Raw genomic sequence first — 12,929 nt, 5'->3', positions numbered from 1 at the left:
GACATAAAATTATGAAATATTTTATTTATGGGTAATATTATTTTTTTGTTATTAATATATCTTTGTTTTAAATATTTAATGCCAACTGAACATAAAATTAATTACACACTATATAATCTTAATAATATTATTTTTACATGCCATGTGTCAACTCATTTAAGTACTGAAGGAATTATATATCTCCCTCATACTAAAAAATAAATTCTTATTTTATTAAAACTATCTTTTTTCTTGTTACTTTCAATTAATTTATCTCGCTATATAAGTCGATGTAACATTAAGGTGGAAAACGAAGTATTTTGTTTATGACCTACACTGAATTTCATTTTTGTTATTATTATTTTTTAATTTTTTAATGTAGGTATTATTTTATTATTTTTAAATGTAACTTTACATGACAACATCTCTCATGATTTAGAGCTCCTCGTCGTGCAATGATTCATATTCTCCACATTAAAATGTTAATACATAGCCATCATAAATTACACATCAATGTTAAGAATTTAATAAATTATACCCATGAAGTGTAAACCAATTGGTTTGTGTGGGGTTTAGTCCCCACCCAGTCATAAATTCAAATCTCAGGGAGAACGAGAGGGTAAAAAAAAGAATGGAATAAATTAGACATCTCCCATACAATGAAACGTGAAATATATGAAATTTTTTTAATTTAAAGTGCTTTATTTTTCTCTATATAAACTTGATATAAAATTATGTTATTTAATAGATACATTAAAACGTTTTATTTATGGATGACACTAATTTCTTGTTATTAAGATATTTTTGTCTTAAATATAGCATATCAATTCAACATAAAATCGATTAGCTAATAGATAATAGTTAATTAATAAAACATAAACAAGAAGGGTATGTAGAGCATAAAACAAGAAGGTTATGCAGCCCCCTCATGCGCGCGAATAGTCACATTTCCAACAGGAGGAGAGGCAAAAGGAGGACTCCTGAGTTTCCAGCTTTTCCCTACATCTGAACCTAGCAGCCTCTACATCAAAACCAATTATGGCTTGGTAGTTATTAGTTAGTAGCTATTGTAGGGAAAAGCTAAAAACTAAGTAGCTTTTCCCTATATTCCTAGCACTAACATTATTACGGCTCCCTTTAGGCTAAATCCACTTTTAAGGAATCCTGGGTTTCTCTCCCTAAATACATTTGTTGGAAAACTTTATTGTCTAGAAACAATGTAATCTTCAAATCCTCTCGGCCTATAAATAGGATACCTGCCATCAAATATCTCTCATTTTGATTTTATTTTAATGCGCCCTCTCTGGATTCCTCTCTCGACTTGGAAGAATTGAAATGGCTCAAGTCATGGTTCTCGCCCCGTTTGAATCCCCCCCCATTTAGGCCATCCAAAATCTCACCCTAACTTGATTCTCCATCTACCTCCTGACATTTTTTCCAAATGGAAACAAAAGTATTAGTCTTGGATTCTTCAGTTTGACTGACTGTTAATAGGAAACCCAAAGGTGACAGGAGGGAGAGGGATTCTCTGTAATCCTGAAGGAAAAATAGTTGATAAGTATGCTTGGGGATTAGGAAGAAAGTCCAATAATCAAGTAGAGGTTTAAGGTCTTTACTTGGGGCTCCTCTTAGCCTAGAAGAGGGGAATTAGATACATCACAATCCTAGGAGATTATTTTATTATCATAAGGCATTTATGTATAAGCTCCACTGCTCAGGATAACAAGCTAAACCAAATACTACAACAAGCTCAAGGTATCGACCTCTCGTTCGCTAGCTCTTGAGACTTTATATATCCTAAGGAACCTAGATTCTGGGGCAGATATATTTGAATATCAAAGTAGGACATACCAGTCTCTAAGTCGAACTGTCCCATCAATACCACCTTCAGGTTTTTGTGAGGTTCAGATATAACCTTCTCTATTGAATCCCCTTAAACACTAAGTAATAACACAGTGCATGTCTTTTGTGACTTTTCCAGTTGCAAATCAAGGTTTATATTCACTTGGTTATCAAAATTTGACTCCTCGAGATCTTTGAAAGCATGTCTAGCATTTCCCATGTCAAAATATCCATGACCAACATCTAGATGTTTTTCATTGTTTTTAATTGATTATGTAAGCTTGCAAATATAGCTAGGAGGTGAAATAAACCTTATTACATCATGATGAATTCCACCCTTTTTATTGTCAATTTCATGAGTATCAAACACCTCTTTTCTTGGACCTGAAGGTGATAAAACATCATCGACAATGCATCCTCTATAGTTTCCATTTGCTTCAATACTTAGCTGATTGGATGAGGTGTCTAGACTATCAGAACTCAAGTGTATTGCTGAGGTGGCACGTGATGTGTCCTTGATATTATGGCCATCTACATTCTCTTCAATAGATAATGCATTTCTATGAGGTTTTTCGTCAACAGTCTGTGGTATATGAAAACCTCTTTCGATAATCTCTCTTTGTTGCTCAAATTCTCTAAATCTTGTCTTTGAAGTAAGTCGTTGGACTGTACCATGTAAAGTAGTACCAAAACTATAGCTTTGAAGGGTAAGAGAGATAGACACTGGCTTTACAACTTTTCAAAATCTGCTAAGTTGATGCTACACTCTCCAATGATGCCATGCTGAGAGGAGACCATTGAAACAACAAGCTTGAATAGATTTTCATCAAAAATTTTGGGTTTGGCATCGTGAAGAAGTCTTGTTGTTTGATATGTAGGGTCATAGCATTTGCGACTCCCATTGTGGACATAAGCTTTTGTTGTCTTAGCAGTGGCCTTTCCAGTCTCAACAAGCATTAAATGGTACTATTTCTCAAATTTCGTTGGCAAGTTGCGCTGATCTTGGTCATATTGTGAGCAGGAATTTCATAATTATTGTTTGTACCCTAGAGATACAACAGTAAAGATAAAATATAATACCTTTTTGATAATTTGACCTTATACACTGACAACCTTTAAACTTCCTTAATGCTTGTGGTTATGACAATAGTTTCCATACATTAATCTTTATCATGGGTATAATATTGACATAACACAATTAAATGTGGGTTTAGGTTGAATTGTGGTTGATCTTGATAGATTTTAGAAAAAACATACCTATATGTCACCTTATTTCCTCAACATAACCTCATACCCATCATCTACGTGAAGGTTTGAGAATGGTTGCATTAATTGAATAAGGAGGGTCATTCCTATGGATGAGAATGTTCAAAAGGGCTCTAGCACTAGAGAGATTTGTGAATTAGTTAGCCTCCTTCACTTTCATATTTTGTAAATTGATATCCTATCAATAAAGTGTTTTCTGTTTAAACATGAAATGGTACTATTTCTCAAATTGGGCTGGCATGTTTCCCTATTCTTGGTCATCTTCTGAGAAAGAATTTCATAGTTATTGTTTGCTTATCTCCTTATACACAACCAACCTTTAAAATTCCTTAATGATTGTGGCTTCGACAATAGTTTCCATACATTAAGCTTTAGCATGAGTATAATATTGCAAGATTTCTAGTTATTTATCATATTCATAAGAAGGTCATCACCTTAAGTTTTATTGTTTTCTTATCGTAGATAGAGTATACATTACTGAAGAATCAACTAAAGAGTAAAGTCTTCATGTTCTAGACACCTATGGATGAGAATGTTCAAAAAGGTTCTAGCCCTAGAGAGATTTGTAAATTGGTTAGCCTCCTTCACTTTTAGATTTTGTAAATTGATATGCTATCAATAAAGTGCTTTATGTTTGAACATGAAATCTTGTCTTTGAAGTAAGTGGTTGGACAGTACCATGTAAAGTAGTACCAAAACTACAAGCTTTCAAGGGGAAGAGAGACAAACGTTGGCTTTACAACTTTTGCAAAATTTTCTAAGTTGATGTTAGCCTCTCCAAGGATGTCATGCCGAGAGGAGACCATTGAGAACAACAAGCTTGAATAGTTTTTCATCAAATTTTTTGGTTTTGGCATCATGAAGAAGTCTTGTTGTTTCATATATAGGGTCAGACCATTTGCAACTCCCATTACAGACAAAAGCTTTTGTTGTCTTAAGAGTAGCATTTCCAGCCTTAACAGGTATTAAATGGTACTATTTCTGAAATTGGGCTAGCATGTTACCCATTTTTTGAGGTAGCAAAAAAATCAATCGATTTTGAAAAGTGTTAATTCAGAACACATCTTTTTTTAGCATATTTTTGACACCTTAAATTTTTTTATGTATCAAATTGAACAATTTTTTTTTTTTTTTAAATATTGGTGATTTTCATGAGGATTTTGAAAAACATTCAACATTTTTTAAAAGATATTTTTGACACTTAAGACATTTTTAAGGCATTTGTGACATTTTTCAAAATTTTAAAAACTATAAAAAAAAATAAATACAAGTATTTTAAAACACACATAAATTAAAAAAAGGGGTTAAAAAATAACCCAAAAGTAAAATAATAATAATAATAATAATAATAAAAAGAAAGGACTAAGCAAACCAAAGAAAACATTCAAATTAAATAAAAAAACAATAAAAAAATATTATAATAAAAACATACAACAACAACAAAAAATGAACCAAAAAAGCATAAAAAAAAAATAATATATATATATATATATATATATATATATATATATATATATATATATATATATATATATTAGCATTATAATAAAAAAAAAAAATCAAAATATGGTCAGCCGGTTCTCTACTGGCTAGTGCAGGGCCACTGGGCCTAGCAGCCTCTGCAGTTGCATGTAGCTACCAAGGACGCCTAACCAGCGACCTGGGCTTGGCACGTTGATTCCGAGAATCAGCCTTGGACCCAGGACAATTCTCGAAATCGACTTGCCAAGCCCAGGCTTCATATTTGTAAAAAAAAATATATAATAATGTTAGTAAATTTAAATTTATTTATTTTTCATTATGTTTTTAATATGTTTTTAATTTTTTTTTTAATTATGTTTATTTTATTTAAGTTTTATGTTTTTACTTACTGTTTTCTATTTGTTTTTTATTTTTTTTAATTTAATTTGATTTTTTTTTAATTATTTAAAATTATTTAAAAATTTTCATTTTTGGCCTAACTTTCTAATTTTTATTTTTATTTTTGTATATTTGTTTATTATTTTATAATATATATATATATATATATATATATATATATATATATATATATATATATTGTTTTCTTTCACATTTTATCTTTTAAATTATTTTTTTTTCTTGTTATTCGTTATGTTTGATTTATTTTTTTGACTTTTATGTATATTTTTACATTTGTGTTTTTTTTGCCATGTTTTTATATTTGTTTTTTTTACTATATTTTTTAATTTTTTGGGTTTTTTTTTGTTTTTTTTTTCAATGTTTATTTTTTGGTTTTTTTTCTCATGTTTTTATTTTTTACTTTTTATGTTTGAATGTATATTTTTGTTTGCTAATTATTATTTTTTAAAACTTTTTTGTATGTGTGTTTTTTTCAATGTTTTAATTTGTGTGTTCTTTTCTATTTTTCATTTTTATTATTTCCACAATTAGTAACCCAATCCCATTATGTCTTAATTTGATTGTTGATTTTAAAGTTTTTGTTATAAAGTATCGAGTCTGCCCTCACAATGTGTGAATTTCATGGTTGGTATTTAAGTTTTCATTACAATGGGTCGAGTTTGCATACATTGTGTGTAAATTTGATGGTTGACTTCTAAATTTTTGTTGCAATGTGTCAAGTTGTCTTAGGCTAAGATTTTAAAGTCGCCATATTTTTAACATTTAAAAAAGAAATTACTACTCGTATAATGACTCTTTCATTCAAGTATTCATTTTTAAATGTTTTCAGTCATAAAAAATTTCCATAATGTCATGGTTGAAAAATTGTCAAATTTTAAATTTTTCCGACATTCTAGTATTCTAGCATCAACATTTTTCGTTTTTAGGTTATGTTCATGTTTTTTTGGGGTTTTTGGGCAAGATTTCTCATTTTGAGTTTATAGTTCCTGTTTCAAAGTTTAGATTGTTAACAGTAAATATAAAAGATAATACCTTTCAGATAATTTTGACCTTATACACAGGCAACCTTTAAATTTCCTTAATGATTGTGGTTTTGACAATATTTTCCATACATTAAGCTTTAGCATGGGTATAATATTGACATAACACGATTAAATGTGGGGATAGTTGAATTGTGGTTCATCTTGACAGATTTTAGAAGGAACATACCTATACATCACCTTATTTTCTCAACATATCCTCATACCCATTGTCTACATGAAGGTTTGCGAATGGTTGCATTAATTGAATAAGGGGGGCCATTCCTATGGATGAGAATGTTCAAAAAGGTTCTAGCCCTAGAGAGATTTGTAAATTGGTTAGCCTCCTTCACTTTCAAATTTTGTAAATTGATAACCTATCAATAAAGTGTTTTTTGTTTGAACATGAAATGGTACTATTTCTCAAATTGGGCTGGCATGTTGCCCTATTTTTGGTCATCTTTGAGCAGGAATTTCATAATTATTGTTTTCTTATCTCCTTATACACTTCCAACCTTTAAAATTCCTTAATCATTGTGGTTTTGACAATAGTTTGCATACATTAAGCTTTAGCAAGGGTATAATATTGCAAGACTTCCATATGGACAAGGTTATTTATCATCTTCATAATAAGGTCATCACCTTAAGTTTTATTGTGTTCTTATCATAGATAGAGAATACATTATTGAAGAATCAACTAAAAAGTAAAGTTTTCATGTTCGAGATGCCTATGGATGAGAATGTTCAAAAAGGTTCTAGCCCTAGAGAGATTTGTAAATTGGTTTGCCTCCTTCACTTTCAGATTTTGTAAATTGATATCTTATCAATAAAGTTTTTTTTGTTTGAACATGAAGTGATATTATTTCTCAAATTGGGCTGGCATGTTGCGCTATTCTTGGTCATCTTGTGAACAGGAATTTCATAATTACTAATTTTACCTTAGAGATACAACGGTAAAGATAAAATATAGTACCTTTATGATAATTTTGACCTTATACACAACCAACCTTTAAACTTCCTTAATGATTGTGGTTTTGAAAATAGTTTCCATACATTAAGCTTTAGCATGGGTATAATATTGACATAGCACGATTAAATGTGGGGATAGGTTGAATTGTGGTTCATATCCATAGATTTTAGAATAACATACCTATACATCACCTTATTTTCTCAACATATCCTCATACCCACCGTCCACATGAAGGTTTGAGAATGGTTGCATTAATTGAATAAGGAGGGTCATTTGAATGACTAGAGATAGTTTGATCAACTTAGGACATTCATTCAACTAATTGTAGAAAGTTTGAATAACTAAGGAGGGTCATTTTACCATTGGAATATCAATTTCCAAATATGTGACCCTATTACTTTGTATTGTAGAGAGTTTTGTAACTACTATAATTAGCATAAGTTTGTACATGATTGCTTCATATCATGGATTTCTAAGCTACATCACTTCCTTTTTTGTATGCCAGGAACAATGAATTGAGTCAACTTCTACCTTGCTTAAGATTAGTAGCTGAACAAGAATAGATGACCATCAAGTTACAGGCCTCATAAAAGGCACTACTCATTTCTAATGCTTGCCGTCCACTAATGTTCTTGTCCTTGCATTAAAATGTGCAATGATGCTTATCTCATTATACACAACCAATATTTAAACTTCCTTAATGATTGTTGTTTTTCCATGAAAACCCTTCCTTATTTTCTATGCATTATGGATATTATATAATGAGTCTTTGTTTTAGGATAATGTCTAGGTCACTTGACATAGGATGATAAAATGTGGGGATAGGTTAAATTGTGGTTCATGTTGATAGAAAGTTCATCAAAACCACAAGATAATAAAAATTGTCAATAGGAAATCAAGTAAAAAGTCTTCTTTGTGATCCCACTACAATCATATGATATATAGCAATGAAAAGCTCCTGTGGGATGCTCCATATATATATATATATATATATATATCTATATATCTATATATATCTATATATATATATATATATATATATATATATATATATATATATATATATATATATATATATGACATGCTTTGCATGCCAACCCTTCATATGTCCTCGTCAACACTACCAACCAATATAATCTGATACTACTCTGTAAATTTGCAACTGGAAGTATAAGAGCATATACAATATATATAAATGATGCAACCAAATCAATATGTAACATGATACACAATAATAAGTTGTGTAAGTTTTTCTATTTTTATAGATTGATGTTCTACTTGTCTCTCTAATGAGCCAACTTCCCTCTTGAGCTGCACAATTGAAGATTCAACAGTTTGTAGATTTGCTTTAAGCCTTTCATTTTCTTCATAACATTTAGTACATCATTTTCAGTACAATGATCTGAACTCCACCCATATTTCCATTCACCATTTGACCTTTCTATTTGCCTTGAACATGCCAATTATTGACCAATACTGTTAAATGATTCTGTAGGCTTGCAAATATGGTTAGGAGGTGAAAGAAACCTTGTTGCATCTTGATGAATTCCACCTTTTTTGTTGTCAATTTCATGAGTATTAGGCACCTATTATCTTGGACCTGAAGGTGATAGAACATCATCGACAACACAACCTCTATATTTTCCATTTCCTTCAATACTCGATTGATTGGATGAGATGTCTAGGCCATCAGAACTCAAGTGTATTGCTGAGGTGGCACGGGATGTGTCCTTAACATTATGGTCATCTACATTATCTTCAGTAGCTAATGCATTTCTATGAGGTTCGTTTTCAATAGTCTGCCGTATATGAAAACCTGTTTCGGTAATCTCTCTTTGTATCTCAAATTCTCTAAATCTTGTCTTTGAAGTAAGTGGTTGGACTGTACCATGTAAAGTAGTACCAAAACTGTAGCTTTAAAGGGGAAGAGAGACAACGTTGGCTTTACAACTTCTGCAAAATCTGCTAAGTTGATGCTAGCCTCTCCAAGGATGCCATGTCGAGAGGAGACCATTGAAACAACAAGCTTGAATAGATTTTCATCAATTTTTTTGCTTTTGGCATCCTGAAGAAGTCTCGTTGTTTCATATATAGGGTCAAACCATTTGCAACTCCCATTGTGGATAGAATCCATCCACTAATATTCTTTTCATTGTATTAAAATGTGCAATGATGCTTATCTCCTTATACACAACCAACCTTTAAAATTCCTTAATGATTTTGGTTTTGACAATAGTTTCCATACATTAAACTTTAGCATGGGTATAATATTGCAAGACTTCCAAAAGGACAAGTTATTTATCATCTTCATAATAAGGTCATCACCTTAAGTTTTAATGTTTTCTTATCATAGATAGGGAATACATTATTGCATTTAGCCTTAGTTATCCTATTCACTAGTCTCTTTAATGGATAAAGTGGAATTGATTGAATGTTTCTTATTCATTGTTAAATATTTCCTTTAAGATATTGCTAACATTTGTGATATATAATTTTCACAACAAAATGTTTGAGCATTCAGGTTATCTGTATATTTTAGATATCAGCGAGAAGAAGCAAGAATTGAACCTTGTATAAATCTCCAGACTACCAAAGCTGAAGTTGAAACCAAAATTCTTGTGGTATAGGTAGTGTGCCTATAAATATTTATACACATTTACGAATATTTCTAGATTTTTGGTTCTTTACAGCATTTAGAAAATGTGAATAGATATGTTGATATTTATGTCATTGACATAATGAACACAGTAAAAGTTATTGTGCAGGTAAGTCTGCATAAATTTGTAAGCATGATAAAATGAATCACTTCAAAAGGACGCATCAATGCATCTTAACATTTTTTTGTTAAAATATTCAATGATGTTTAATTAATTTTAAAGGGGTGAAATTGAAGTATTCATTTAAGCTTTATCTCTTGAACAAAATTTATTTTGTAGGCTCCACATTCTATGATGTATCATATCTGTAGTATTTACAATCATCTTAGAAGAATGCACTGTTAAAAATTTCAACCCTATCTTTTCCACTCTATGAAATAGTATACGTTTTGCTCTCAAATGTTGTGTATTTTTTATTTCATATTTTTTGCTGTGAATACTCAAAAATATATTATTGGATGTAGTTTGAAGTTATGATACATAGGTAATTTCTTTACAATTAGTCTTTATATCTTTTTACTATTGCATAGCCTTAATCATATCCTTTAATACTATTACACTTCATAATTGCACAAGGATGGTCTCAAATGCATTTCAACTCAATGCTCAACCACATATACAAAACCCCAAGAGTGATACTGGGTGCTTGCCCCACCGTCTTCTCATGGTAAAGGCTTAGTGCTCCACCTCTGGGAAAAACCAATCCCATATGATTATTCCAAAATCAAAAACATTATTTGACTTTTTTGAATTCAATCTCGATATCGACAATAGGGCATTGCTTAAATCACCTTCCTTTCAAATGATATAGGGAAACCAATTTTTTAATGTACTTGTAAATCATTATATCTGATCCTTTGGAAGGCATGTCAGTAACAGTAATTTTGGTATCATAGTTTTGAATTAAATATGCTCTGTGTTCAGCATCACTAAGTCCAACATGATTAGAACGCCAGCCAACAACACTGAGTTTTGAATTCAATATGATCTGTGTTCAGCATCACTAAGCCTAATAGGATTAGAACACCAGCCAACAACTCTATCAAATCCATTTATAGAACACAGGTAATTTTCAATAGCCTAAATTATTTACTCTTTATTGTTCAGAACAAAAGGACCATATTGAATGACTGGTTCATTTAGTGGTTGCCCCCCAATTAGGAGAAAAACATTTATACATTTACAATATCAATGGAATACTTTGTGCCTTCATTGTACACTAATGAATCAATATTTATGGTTATGTTTTATTAGGTAAAACCATCAACCATTAATAGTTGAACATGCATAGATGACCGTCACGTCACAAGCCTAATAAAAGGTTCTCCTCATTTCTAATGATTTCCATCCACTAATGTTCCCTCCAAAAGATGAAGAGTTGGAGTGGTTTTATTTTGATTGCCTATGCAATCGACATAGGTTTATTGAATATTATCATCGGGTGCTAGCGAACTTGTCTGATTATTTTTATCATGGGTAGGTTTGTGAAATTTTCAATTTACAGATTTAACTATGTTTGAAAGAGGATGATCATATGGAAGTTGTTGTCATAAATATCTTCATCTTTACGTTTACAAGTCTAGATAACCACTCATTTACAAACAATATGAACATGCTTTTTGCCCCTTTGTTCACAAATTTTCTTGTAGTGTTATAGTAATGTTATGAATGTTAAACATCTAATGCAAGGAAAACCACATATAAACAATTTTAAAGCAAAAACCACCTTTATGAATTTTGTTTTGGATAATACTTATTTTTTTATCTCTACTTTCATAAAATGACAACAAAACTTACTGAGAATGTTATTTTCTCAATGTTCTCTGTATCAACTCATATTCAACCATTACTACAAATTGTTGAACTTGACCCCATTCAATTGATGCAAAGTTCAACTCTACGATATCACACTACCATCTCTGATAGCACACATATGAAACACCTTATGATTCCAACAGATTTCAATGACCTCATAGCAACAACCTTGCTGCAAGAGGGTTCTATTATACATCTTAAAAGTTGGTCTACTTCAACTATTGGTCCATCAATGTAAGTTTGTTATAAATTTCTTATTTTAACTTTACAATTTTGTTGATACCACTTCTGAGTCTAACAATTACTCCTATGACTATCATTTACCGTGTAGGTCTATAACACTAATAGACTTCAATATTTCTACTTCATATGCACTTTTAATTGGTAATCCAAAAAAATTGAGTACTCTGATCACTTCTGAAGAAGACACTCCCTCCTCATCGAACCAATATCCTTCATAAAAAAGGCACTAACCTCTTTCACCTACTCCAACCCCATCTGTCATGCCAATCCATATTCCTATCAGAGCACTAAACCCTTACCATTCAAACTGGTGCATAAAAGGCTACATTCAAAGAAAAACACCTCTTTGACAATTTCAGAATCAATACGCACTCGGTAAAGTGTTTGGCTTTGACCTGTTCGATATAGAAGGCAGAGAAATACATATTTCTTGTTTCAACAATGTCTTCGATTATTTTTTTGACAAAATCCAACCTGGAAATGTCTACATTATCTCAAAAGGGAATGTGAAAATGGCTAATAAGAAATACAACCATTTAAACAATGATTGGGAAATTTTTTTAAATGCAACATCTACCATAGACCATGTTGCCAGCGAAAAAACACGAAACCCAATGGTGCATTTCAATATAAAATCAATCAATGATATCATAACAACAAACGTCAACTTGATTGTTGATGTTCTTGGTATTGTCATTGACATTTCCAATATGTGCACTATATGTAGAAAAGACAGCTCTAGAATTACTAAACAAATAGTACACCTTCAAGACATGTCTAGGTATAACATGGATGTGATATTTTGGCGAGGAAATTTTGACGTCGTATCACAAGAAATATCCTCCTTATGTGTTGCAGGAAATAACCCCATCATTGCAATCAAGTCTTCCTGTGTTGGAGAATTTAATTGGAAAAATGTCGGCACTACAGCAAGATCCGTTATTCTTGTAGATCCTGACATTGAAGAGGCCCACACGCTAAAGTCATGGTTTAAAAAATAAGGTTCCACTATAACTTCTACATCCTTAACAATAAGATATTCACCTCCTTTTGGCCATCAACAAAAAAAATTAACAATTGTTGATATTTACCATATTGATTCCTCAGAGAAACCTACATTCTTCCAACTAAAGGGCACAATAACAAAAATTTGGATGGACAATTTTTACTACCTTTCTTTCCCATCTATTGTTGATGGGAAAAAATGCATGAAAAAATTTATTCCACAAAATACACGCATATGGTATTACCCAAAAT

The 12,929-nt window shown here is 31.1% G+C and overlaps 1 pseudogene; it reads right to left on the bottom strand.

Moving 5' to 3' along the window:
• Positions 1-8,166: 8,166 nt before the first annotated feature.
• Positions 8,167-9,091, bottom strand: LOC149190850 (uncharacterized; annotated as a pseudogene).
• Between the last annotated feature and the right edge of the window lie 3,838 nt (positions 9,092-12,929).

The sequence above is a fragment of the Pinus tabuliformis genome, chromosome 3_1 (assembly GCF_031772625.1).
Source record: "Pinus tabuliformis cultivar Carrire ecotype Pingquan chromosome 3_1, CPIR1, whole genome shotgun sequence".
NCBI classification, from domain to species: Eukaryota; Viridiplantae; Streptophyta; class Pinopsida; order Pinales; family Pinaceae; genus Pinus; species Pinus tabuliformis.
The sequence above is the reverse complement of the archived record's forward strand: the minus strand, read 5'-3'. Positions and strand labels throughout refer to the sequence as shown.